The following is a 13548-nucleotide window of genomic DNA, read 5'->3' as shown; positions in this document are numbered from 1 at the left end:
CTACCTGGACATGGTACTACATCCATAACATAACTACCTGGACATGGTGCTACATCCATAACATAACTGCCTGGACATGGACATCCATAACCAACTACCTGGACATCCATCCAAACACAACTACCTGGACATGGTACTACATCCATAACATAACTACCTGGACATGGTACTACATCCATAACATAACTACCTGGACATGGTGCTACATCCATAACACTATGGACATGGTGCTACATCCATAACATAACTACCTGGACATGGTGCTACATCCATAACATCATAACTACCTGGACATGGTGCTACATCCATAACATAACTACCTGGACATGGTGCTACATCCATAACATCTGGACATGGTGCTACATCCATAACTGCCTGGACATGGTGCTACATCCATAACATAACATACTGCCTGGACATGGTGCTACATCCATAACATAACTACCTGGACATGGTGCTACATCCATAACATCCATAACTACCTGGACATGGTGCTACATCCATAACATCCAACTGCCTGGACATGGTGCTACATCCATACATCCATAACTACCTGGACATGGTGCTACATCCATGGCATAAACATAACTGCCTGGACATGGTACTACATCCATAATCATAACTACCTGGACATAGTGCTACATCCATAACATCCATAACATACTGCCTGGACATGGTGCTACATCCATAACATCTACATAACACATACTACCTGGACATGGTGCTACATCCATAACATCCATAACATAACTGCCTGGACATGGTGCTACATCCATAACATCCCTGGATAACTGCCTGGACATGGTGCTACATCCATAACATAACTGCCTGGACATGGTGCTACATCCATAACATAACTGCCTGGACATGGTGCTACATCCATAACATCCATAACTAACCCTGGACATGGTGCTACATCTATAACATAACTGCCTGGACATGGTGCTACATCCATAACATCCATAACATAACTGCCTGGACATGGTGCTACATCTATAACATCTATAACATAACTACCTGGACATGGTGCTACATCCATAACATAACTACCTGGACATGGTGCTACATCCATAACATAACTGCCTGGACATGGTGCTATATCCATAACATAACTGCCTGGACATGGTGCTACATCCATAACATAACTGCCTGGACATGGTGACTACATCCATAACATCCATAACACAACTACCTGGACATGGTGCTACATCCATAACATAACTGCCTGGACATGGTGCTACATCCATAACATCCATAACACAACTACCTGGACATAGTGCTACATCCATAACATAACTACCTGGACATAGTACTACATCCATAACATAACTACCTGGACATGGTGCTACATCCATAACATCCATAACACAACTACCTGGACATGGTACTACATCCAAACATAACTGCCTGGACATAGTGCTACATCCATAACATAACTACCTGGACATGGTGCTACATCCATAACATAACTGCCTGGACATGGTGCTACATCCATAACATAACTGCCTGGACATAGTGCTACATCCATAACATAACTGCCTGGACATGGTGCTCCATACATCCATAACATAACTGCCTGGACATGGTGCTACATCCATAACATAACTGCCTGGACATGGTACTACATCCAAAACATAACTGCCTGGACATGGTGCTACATCCATAACATAACTGCCTGGACATGGTACTATATCCATAACATAACTACCTGGACATGGACTACATCCATAACATCCATAACACAACTGCCTGGACATGGTACTACATCCATAACATAACTACCTGGACATGGTACTACATCCATAACATAACTACCTGGACATGGTACTACATCCATAACATAACTACCTGGACATGGTACTACATCCATAACATCCATAACATCAACTACCTGGACATGGTACTACATCCATAACATCCATAACATAACTGCCTGGACATGGTGCTACATCCATAACATAACTACCTGGACATGGTGCTACATCCATAACATAACTGCCTGGACATGGTACTACATCCATAACATAACTACCTGGACATGGTGCTACATCCATAACATAACTACCTGGACATGGTGCTACATCCATAACATAACTGCCTGGACATGGTGCTACATCCATAACATCCATAACATAACTGCCTGGACATGGTGCTACATCCATAACATAACTGCCTGGACATAACATGGTGCTACATCCATAACATAACTACCTGGACATGGTGCTACATCCATAACATCCATAACTGCCTGGACATGGTGCTACATCCATAACATCCATAACACAACTACCTGGACATGGTGCTACATCCATAACATAACTACCTGGACATGTACTACATCCATAACATCTATAACACAACTACCTGGACATGAGACTACATCCATAACATCCATAACACAAACTACCTGGACATGGTACTACATCCATAACATCCTACCTGGACATGGTGCTACATCTAACCTGGACATGGTGCTACATCCATAACATAACTACCTGGACATGGTGCTACATCTATAACATAACTGCCTGGACATGGTGCTACATCCATAACACATAACTACCTGGACATGGTGCTACATCCATAACACCTGGACATGGTGCTAATCCATAACATAAACTGCCTGGACATGGTGCTACATCCATAACATCCATAACACAACTACCTGGACATGGTGCTACATCCATAACGCAACTGCCTGGACATGGTGCTACATCCATAACATCCATAACGCAACTGCCTGGACATGGTGCTACATCCATAGCATAACTGCCTGGACATCTACATCCATAACATCATAACAACTGCCTGGACATGGTGCTCCATAACATCCATAACATAACTGCCTGGACATGGTGCTACATCCATAACATAACTACCTGGACATGGTGCTACATCCATAACATCTATAACACAACTACTACTGGACATGGTACTACATCCATAACATCTATAACACAACTACCTGGACATCTACATCCATAACATCCATAACTACCTGGACATGGTGCTACATCCATAACCTGGATAACTGCCTGGACATGGTGCTACATCTATAACATCTATAACACAACTACCTGGACATGGTACTACATCCATAACATCCATAACATAACTGCCTGGACATGGTGCTACATCCATAACATACTGCCTGGACATGGTGCTACATCCATAACATCTATAACTGCCTGGACATGGTGCTACATCCATAACATCTATAACATAACTACCTGGACATGGTGCTACATCCATAACATAACTACCTGGACATGGTGCTACATCCATAACATCCATAACATAACTGCCTGGACATGGTGCTACATCCACATCTATAACATAACTGCCTGGACATGGTGCTACATCCATAACATCCATAACATAACTGCCTGGACATGGTACTACATCCATAACATAACTACCTGGACATAGTGCTACATCCATAACATAACTGCCTGGACATGGTGCTACATCCATAACATAACTACCTGGACATGGTGCTACATCCATAACATAACTACCTGGACATGGTACTACATCCATAACATCTATAACACAACTACCTGGACATGGTGCTACATCCATAACATCTATAACACAACTGCCTGGACATAGTGCTACATCCATAACATAACTGCCTGGACATGGTGCTACATCCATAACATCCATAACATAACTACCTGGACATGGTGAACTACATCTATAACATCTATAACATAACTACCTGGACATGGTACTACATCCATAACATCCATAACATAACTGCCTGGACATGGTGCTACATCCATAACATAACTGCCTGGACATGGTGCTCCACATCCATAACATAACTGCCTGGACATGGTGCTACATCCATAACATAACTGCCTGGACATGGTGCTACATCCATAACATAACTACCTGGACATGGTACTACATCCATAACATAACTACCTGGACATGGTGCTACATCCATAACATCCATAACACAACTACCTGGACATAGTACTACATCCATAACATCCATAACACAACTACCTGGACATGGTGAACTACATCCATAACATCCATAACATAACTACCTGGACATAGTACTACATCCATAACATAACTACTGGACATGGTACTACATCCATAACATAACTACCTGGACATGGTACTACATCCATAACATCCATAACAACTGCCTGGACATGGTACTACATCCATAACACAACTGCCTGGACATGGTGCTATATCCATAACACAACTACCTGGACATAGTGCTACATCCATAACATAACTACCTGGACATGGTACTACATCCATAACATAACTACCTGGACATGGTGCTACATCCATAACACAACTACCTGGACATAGTACTACATCCATAACACAACTACCTGGACATGGTACTACATCCATAACATCCATAACACAACTACCTGGACATGGTACTACATCCATAACATCCATAACATAACTACCTGGACATAGTACTACATCCATAACATAACTACCTGAACATAGTACTACATCCATAACATAACTACCTGAACATAGTACTACATCCAAAACATAACTGCCTGGACATAGTACTACATCCATAACATAACTACTTGGACATAGTACTACATCCATAACATAACTACCTGGACAGAGTACTACATCCATAACATAACTACCTGATCAGAGTACTACATCCATAACATCCATAACATAACTACCTGAACATAGAACTACATCCATAACATCCATAACATAACTACCTGAACATAGAACTACATCTATAACATCTATAACATAACTACCTGAACAGAGTACTACATCCATAACATCTATAACACAACTACCTGAACATAGTACTACATCCATAACATAACTACCTGAACATAGAACTACATCCATAACATAACTACCTGAACATAGTACTACATCCATAACATCCATAACACAACTACCTGAACATAGTACTACATCCATAACATAACTACCTGAACATAGTACTATATCCTTAACATAACTACTTGAACATAGAACTACATCCATAACATCCATAACACAACTACCTGAACATAGTACTACATCCATAACATAACTACCTGAACATAGTACTACATCCATAACATCCATAACACAACTACCTGAACATAGTACTACATCCATAACATAACTACTTGGACATAGAACTACATCCATAACATCCATAACACAACTACCTGGACATAGTACTACATCCATAACATCCATAACACAACTACCTGGACATAGTACTACATCCATAACATAACTACCTGGACATAGTGCTACATCCATAACATAACTACCTGGACATGGACTACATCCATAACATCCATAACACAACTACCTGGACATAGTACTACATCCATAACACAACTACCTGAACATAGTACTACATCCATAACATAACTACCTGAACATAGTACTACATCCATAACATAACTACCTGAACATAGAACTACATCCATAACATCCATAACACAACTACCTGAACATAGTACTACATCCAAAACATAACTACCTGAACATAGTACTACATCCATAACATAACTACCTGAACATAGTACTACATCCATAACATAACTACCTGAACATAGTACTACATCCATAACATAACTACCTGAACATAGTACTACATCCATAACATAACTACCTGAACATAGTACTACATCCATAACATAACTGCCTGGACATAGTACTATATCCATAACACAACTACCTGGACATAGTACTACATCCATAACATAACTGCCTGGACATGGTACTACATCCATAACATAACTACCTGGACATAGTACTACATCCATAACATAACTACCTGAACATAGTACTACATCCATAACACAACTACCTGGACATAGTACTACATCCATAACATCCATAACACAACTACCTGAACATAGTACTACATCCATAACATCCATAACATAACTACCTGGACATAGTACTACATCCATAACATAACTACCTGGACATAGTACTACATCCATAACATAACTACCTGAACATGGTACTACATCCAAACATAACTACCTGGACATAGTACTACATCCATAACATAACTACCTGGACATAGTACTACATCCATAACATAACTACCTGGACAGAGTACTACATCCATAACATAACTACCTGGACATAGAACTACATCCATAACATCCATAACATAACTACCTGGACATAGTACATCCACATCCATAACATCCATAACATAACTACCTGGACATGGAACTACATCCATAACATCTATAACATAACTACCTGGACAGAGTACTACATCCATAACATCTATAACACAACTACCTGGACATAGTACTACATCCATAACATAACTACCTGGACATAGAACTACATCCATAACATAACTACCTGGACATGGTACTACATCCATAACATCCATAACACAACTACCTGGACATGGTGCTACATCCATAACATAACTACCTGGACATAGTACTATATCCATAACATAACTACCTGGACATGGAACTACATCCATAACATCCATAACACAACTACCTGGACATGGTACTACATCCATAACATAACTGCCTGGACATAGTACTACATCCATAACATCCATAACACAACTACCTGGACATAGTACTACATCCATAACATAACTACCTGGACATGGAACTACATCCATAACATCCATAACACAACTACCTGGACATAGTACTACATCCATAACATCCATAACTCAACTACTGGACATAGTACTACATCCATAACATAACTACCTGGACATGGTGCTACATCCATAACATAACTACCTGGACATGGAACTACATCCATAACATCCATAACACAACTACCTGGACATGGTACTACATCCAAAACATAACTACCTGGACATAGTACTACATCCATAACATAACTACCTGGACATGGTACTACATCCATAACATAACTACCTGGACATAGTACTACATCCATAACATAACTGCCTGGACATGGTACTACATCCATAACATAACTACCTGGACATAGTACTACATCCATAACATAACTACCTGGACATAGTACTACATCCAAAACATAACTACCTGGACATAGTACTACATCCATAACATAACTACCTGAACATAGTACTATATCCATAACATAACTACCTGAACATAGAACTACATCCATAACATCCATAACACAACTACCTGGACATAGTACTACATCCATAACATAACTACCTGGACATGGTACTACATCCATAACATAACTACCTGGACATAGTACTACATCCATAACATAACTACCTGGACATAGTACTACATCCATAACATAACTACCTGAACATAGTACTACATCCATAACATAACTACCTGAACATAGAACTACATCCATAACATCCATAACACAACTACCTGAACATAGTACTACATCCATAACATCCATAACATAACTACCTGAACATAGTACTACATCCATAACATAACTACCTGAACATAGTACTACATCCATAACATAACTACCTGAACATAGTACTACATCCATAACATAACTACCTGAACATAGTACTACATCCATAACATAACTACCTGAACATAGTACTACATCCATAACATAACTACCTGAACATAGTACTACATCCATAACATCCATAACACAACTACCTGAACATAGAACTACATCCATAACATCCATAACACAACTACCTGAACATAGTACTACATCCATAACATAACTACCTGAACATAGTACTACATCCATAACATAACTACTTGAACATAGTACTACATCCATAACATAACTACCTGAACATAGTACTACATCCATAACATAACTACCTGAACATAGTACTACATCCATAACATAACTACTTGAACATAGTACTACATCCATAACATCTATAACACAACTACCTGAACATAGTACTACATCCATAACATCTATAACACAACTACCTGAACAGAGTACTACATCCATAACATCTATAACACAACTACCTGAACATAGTACTACATCCATAACATCTATAACACAACTACCTGAACATAGAACTACATCCATAACATCCATAACATAACTACCTGAACATAGTACTACATCCATAACATCTATAACACAACTACCTGAACATAGAACTACATCCATAACATAACTACCTGAACATAGTACTACATCCATAACATAACTACCTGAACATAGTACTATATCCATAACATAACTACCTGAACATAGAACTACATCCATAACATCCATAACACAACTACCTGAACATAGTACTACATCCATAACATAACTACCTGAACATAGTACTACATCCATAACATAACTACCTGAACATAGTACTACATCCATAACATAACTACCTGAACATAGTACTACATCCATAACACAACTACCTGAACATAGTACTATATCCATAACACAACTACCTGAACATAGTACTACATCCATAACATAACTACCTGAACATAGTACTACATCCATAACATAACTACCTGAACATAGTACTACATCCATAACATAACTACCTGAACATAGTACTACATCCATAACATAAACTACCTGAACATAGTACTACATCCATAACACAACTACCTGAACATAGTACTACATCCATAACACAACTACCTGAACATAGTACTACATCCATAACATAACTACCTGAACATAGTACTACATCCATAACATCCATAACATAACTACCTGAACATAGAACTACATCCATAACATAACTACCTGAACATAGTACTACATCCATAACATAACTACCTGAACATAGTACTACATCCATAACATCCATAACATAACTACCTGAACATAGTACTACATCCATAACATAACTACCTGAACATAGTACTACATCCATAACATAACTACCTGAATTTACTTACGTACAGTATAGTGACACATACAAAAACATATACTAACTTATTGCATAACATAACATAGTAGCTAACATATATTAAGATGTTATCTTATCTTAACATATAAAATAAAACTACATACCAAAGCCTATAACATAACACAAGCTGACATCTGACTACTGCCAAACTGTCTACACACACTAAACCTGTTTATACACACTAAAACTGTCTATACACACTAAAACTGTCTATACACACTAAAACTGTCTATACACACTAAACCTGTCTATACACTATAAAACTGTCTATACACACTAAAACTGTCTATACACACTAAAACTGTCTATACACACTAAAACTGTCTATACACACTAAACCTGTCGATACACACTAAAACTGTCTATACACACTAAAACTGTCTATACACACTAAAACTGTCTATACACACTAAACCTGTATATAAACACTAAAACTGTCTATAAACACTAAAACTGTCTATACACACTAACACTGTCTATACACACTAAAACTGTCTATACACACTAAACTTGTCAATACACAATAAAACTGTCTATACACTCTAAACCTGTCTATACACACTAAACCTGTCTATACACACTAAACCTGTCTACACACTAAACCTGTCTATACACACTAAACCTGTCTATACACACTAAACCTGTCTATACACACTAAACCTGTCTATACACACTAAACCTGTATATACACACTAAAACTGTCTATACACACTAAACCTGTCTGTACACACTAAACCTGTCTGTAACACTAAAACTGTCTATACACACTAAAACTGTCTATACACACTAAAACTGTCTATACACACTAAACCTGTCTATACACACTAAACCTGTCTATACACACTAAAACTGTCTATAAACACTAAAACTGTCTATACACACTAAAACTGTCTATAAACACTAAACCTGTCTATACACACTAAAACTGTCTATACACACTAAACCTGTCTGTACAGTGTATTCGGAAAGTATTCAGACCTCTTGACATTTTCTATATTTTGTTACATTACAGCCTTATTCTACAGTGGATTAAATATATATTTTTCTCATCAATCTACCCACAATACCCCATTATGACAAAGCAAAAAACAGGTCTCTAGAATGTTATAGCATTTATTTACAACAACAAAAAATATATCACATTATCATAAGTATTCAGACCCTTTACTCAGTAATGTGTTCAAGAACCTTTGGTAGTGATTACAGCCTTGAGTCTTCTTGGGTATGATGCTACAAACTTGGCACACCTGTATTTGGGGGGTTTCTCCCATTCTTCTCTGCAGACTCTCTCAAGATATTTCGGGTTTGATTGGAAGCGTTGCTGCACAGCTGTTTTCAGTTCTCTCCAGAGATGTTCTATCGAGTTTAAGTCCAGGCTCTGACTGGGCCACTCAAGGACATTCAGAGGCTTGTTCCGAAGCCACTCCTGCATTGTCTTGGCTGTGTGCTTAGTGTTGTTGTCCTGTTGGAAGGTGAATCTTTGCCCCAGTCTGAGATTCTATGCACTCTGGAGCAGGTTTTCATCAAGGATCTATCTGTACTTTGCTCCATTCATCTTTTCCTCGATCCTGACTAGTCTCCCAGTCCCTGACGCTGAAAAACATCCCCACAGCATGATGCTGCCCCCACCATGCTTCACCTTAGGGATGGTGCCAGGTTTCCTCCGGACGTGATGCTTGGCATTCAGGCCAAAGAGTCCAAGCTTGGTTTCACCAGACCAGAGAATCTTGTTCCTCAATATGGGGTGGCAGGGTAGCCTAGTGGTTAGAGCATTGGACTTGCAACCGGAAGGTTGCAAGTTCAAATCCCCGAGCTGACAAGGTACAAGTCTGTCGTTCTGCTCCTGAACAGGAAGGTAACCCACTGTTCCTGGGCTGTCATTGAAAATAAGAATTTGTTTTAACTGACTTGCCTCGTAAAGGTAAGGTAAAAAAAAAATATATATATATATCTTAAGAGTCTTAAGGTGCATTTTGGCAAACTCCAATGGGCTGTCATGTGCCTTTTGCTCAGGAGTGGCTTCCATCTGGCCACTCTACCATGAAGTCCCGATTGGTGGAGTGCTGCAGAGATATTTGTCCTTCTGGAAGGTTCTCCCATTTCCACAGAGGAACTCTGGAGCTCTGTCAGAGTGACCATCGTGTTCATGGTCACCTCCCTTACCAAGGCCCTTTTTCCCCGATTGCTCAGTTTGGCAGGGCGCCCAGCTCTAGGAAGAGTCTTGGTGATTCCAAACTTCTTCCATTTAAGAATGATGGAGGCCACTGTGTTCTTGAGGACCTTCAATGCTCCAGACATGCTTTGGTACCCTTCCCCAGATCTGTGCCTTGACACAATCCTGTCTCAGAGCTCTACAGACAATTCCTTCGACCTCATGGCCTGGTTTTTGCTCAGCAGTGGGACCTTATGTAGACAGGTGTGTGCCTTTCAAATCATGTCCAATCAAATGAATTCACCACAGGTGGACTCCAATCAAGTTGTAGAAACACCTCAAGGATGATCAATGGAAACAGGATGCACCTGAGCTCAATTTCGAGTCTCATAGCAAAGGGTCTGAATACTTATTTAAATAAGGTATTTCAGTGTTGCACTTTTAATGCATTTGCAAAACAACAACCTTTTAGACTTGTCGTTATGGGGTATTGTGTGTAGATTGACAAGGGGAAACAAATGATTCATTCCATTTTATAGTTAGGCTGTAATAAAACAAATGATGGAAAAAGTCAAGGGGTCTGAATACTTCCCGAATGCACTACAGTAAAATACACAATATACACACTACAGTATAAACACAGTCAAGAAACTACACTGAACAAAAAAATAAATGCAACATGTAAAGTGTTGGTCCCAAGTTTCATGAAATTAAATAAAATATCAAAGAAATGTCTGTCAAATATTTTTCACAAATTTGTTTACATCCCTGTTAGTGAGCGTTTCTCATTTGCCCTGATAATCTATCTACCTGACAGGTGTGGCATGTTAAGAAGTGAATTAAACAGCATGATAATTACACAGGTGCACCTTGTGCAGGTGACAATAAAAGGCCACCCTAAAATGTTTTGTCACACAACACAATGTCACGGAATTCTCAAGTTGATTGGCATGCTGACTTGAGGAATGTCCACCAGAGCTGTTGCCAGAGAATTAAGTCACACACACACACACACACACACACACACACACACACACACACACACACACACACACACACACACACACACACACACACACACACACACACACACACACACACACACACACACACACACACACACACACACACACACGCACACACACACACACACACACACACACACACACACAAGATAGTCAAGTTCCAAAGATATAGAAGGTTGGACTCACCCAGAACAAGTAGAAGAGTTCTGGACTCCATCTCAGAGACAGACTGGTATTATATCCACACCAGACAACTAGTAGGATCCTAATAAAACTAGTCCCACAAGAAGAATCAGTCTGAGGTTAAATCTGTTTTACAGTTGAGTTCAGATTGAAGAAAATCCCAGTTTAACAAGGTTTTTATTCTGCATGAGCAGTGGTGATAACATGAACAGAAGAAAAAATAAAAATATTCCCTCTCTTTTGGTGAGACAACTCTCAGTGTGAGCCACACGGAGATAGAAAACAACTATTTTGCTCTCCTCTCCTCTACCCTTTCTGTTAGAGAACGCCTCTTCTCTCTCTGTTCACACTCTTCCCCCTTTCTCTCTGTTTCACCCTTATCTCTCCTCTCTCCTCTCTATCCTTCCTCTCCCTCTCTCTCTTTCTTTCTTTCTTTCTTTCTTTCTTTCTTTCTTTCTTTCTTTCTTTCTTTCTTTCTTTCTTTCTTTCTCTTTCTCTCTCTCTCTCTCTCTCTCTCTCTCTCTCTCTCTCTCTCTCTCTCTCTCTCTCTCTATCCTCTCTCTCTCTCTTCCTTCTTCCTCTCTCTCTCCTACATTCTTAATAACAGCACTGTCAACATGCAGGTCCTACAGGCCCTAGTTTCTACCTTTAAAAAATATATATATTTTTGTAATAGTATTTTTATTGGAATATCACAGTTTTCACCCATATTAAGAGATACAACAACAGAGACAAGGCACACAGAACAAAAACAAGAAAAACAGCACCCACTTACACATATCTATCTACGAGATATATATACACATACAGATACATGGTCCTCTGTATATATATACACATACAGATACATGACTGTATACAAATGGCAACCATACACATACATATACGCGCACGCACACACACACATACATACCCATACATACGTACATCATTTTCCTCTTCCCACTCGGTGCTTCTCTCACCCCATCACCATCATTGCCTCTCTCAATACATACATTTTAAACAAACTTACAAACAGAAATTAAACAAAAAGCTCAGTTTAAACCAAGGGGTTAGGTTCCACACTTGGAACGTACAGTGTAGTTCTGAAATACATAGATCCCCGCCATTCTAAGTGAATCCTTGCAGCATAATAGCTGATACATCAGGTTCTAGGTAATTTAGATAGGGTTCCCATACTTTGTAGAAATGGTCTGTTTTAGAATGCAATGTACATGTCAGATATTCCAGAGGCACCCATTCAAATAGTATCTTATGCCAGTCTTTAATAGAAGGAACCTTATCACTAATCCACTGTAAAAGGATGTTTTACCTCGCTGCGAAGGTAAGGATGTTGTAAAGCCTCCTTTTACAGACAG

The 13548-nt window shown here is 39.1% G+C and overlaps 1 long non-coding RNA gene across 1 annotated transcript in view; it reads right to left on the bottom strand.

Annotated features, from left to right (window-relative positions):
* The window catches only part of LOC127924093 (uncharacterized), a 45803-nt gene extending 33325 nt beyond the window's left edge, over positions 1-12478 (bottom strand). Inside the window, exon 1 of the long non-coding RNA XR_008116725.1 lies at positions 12194-12478. This is a non-coding gene — a long non-coding RNA (uncharacterized LOC127924093). The remainder of the gene's footprint in view (positions 1-12193) is intronic.
* Positions 12479-13548: the final 1070 nt, after the last annotated feature.

The sequence above is a fragment of the Oncorhynchus keta genome, unplaced genomic scaffold, assembly GCF_023373465.1.
Source record: "Oncorhynchus keta strain PuntledgeMale-10-30-2019 unplaced genomic scaffold, Oket_V2 Un_contig_3642_pilon_pilon, whole genome shotgun sequence".
NCBI lineage: Eukaryota > Metazoa > Chordata > Actinopteri > Salmoniformes > Salmonidae > Oncorhynchus > Oncorhynchus keta.
The sequence above is the reverse complement of the archived record's forward strand: the minus strand, read 5'-3'. Positions and strand labels throughout refer to the sequence as shown.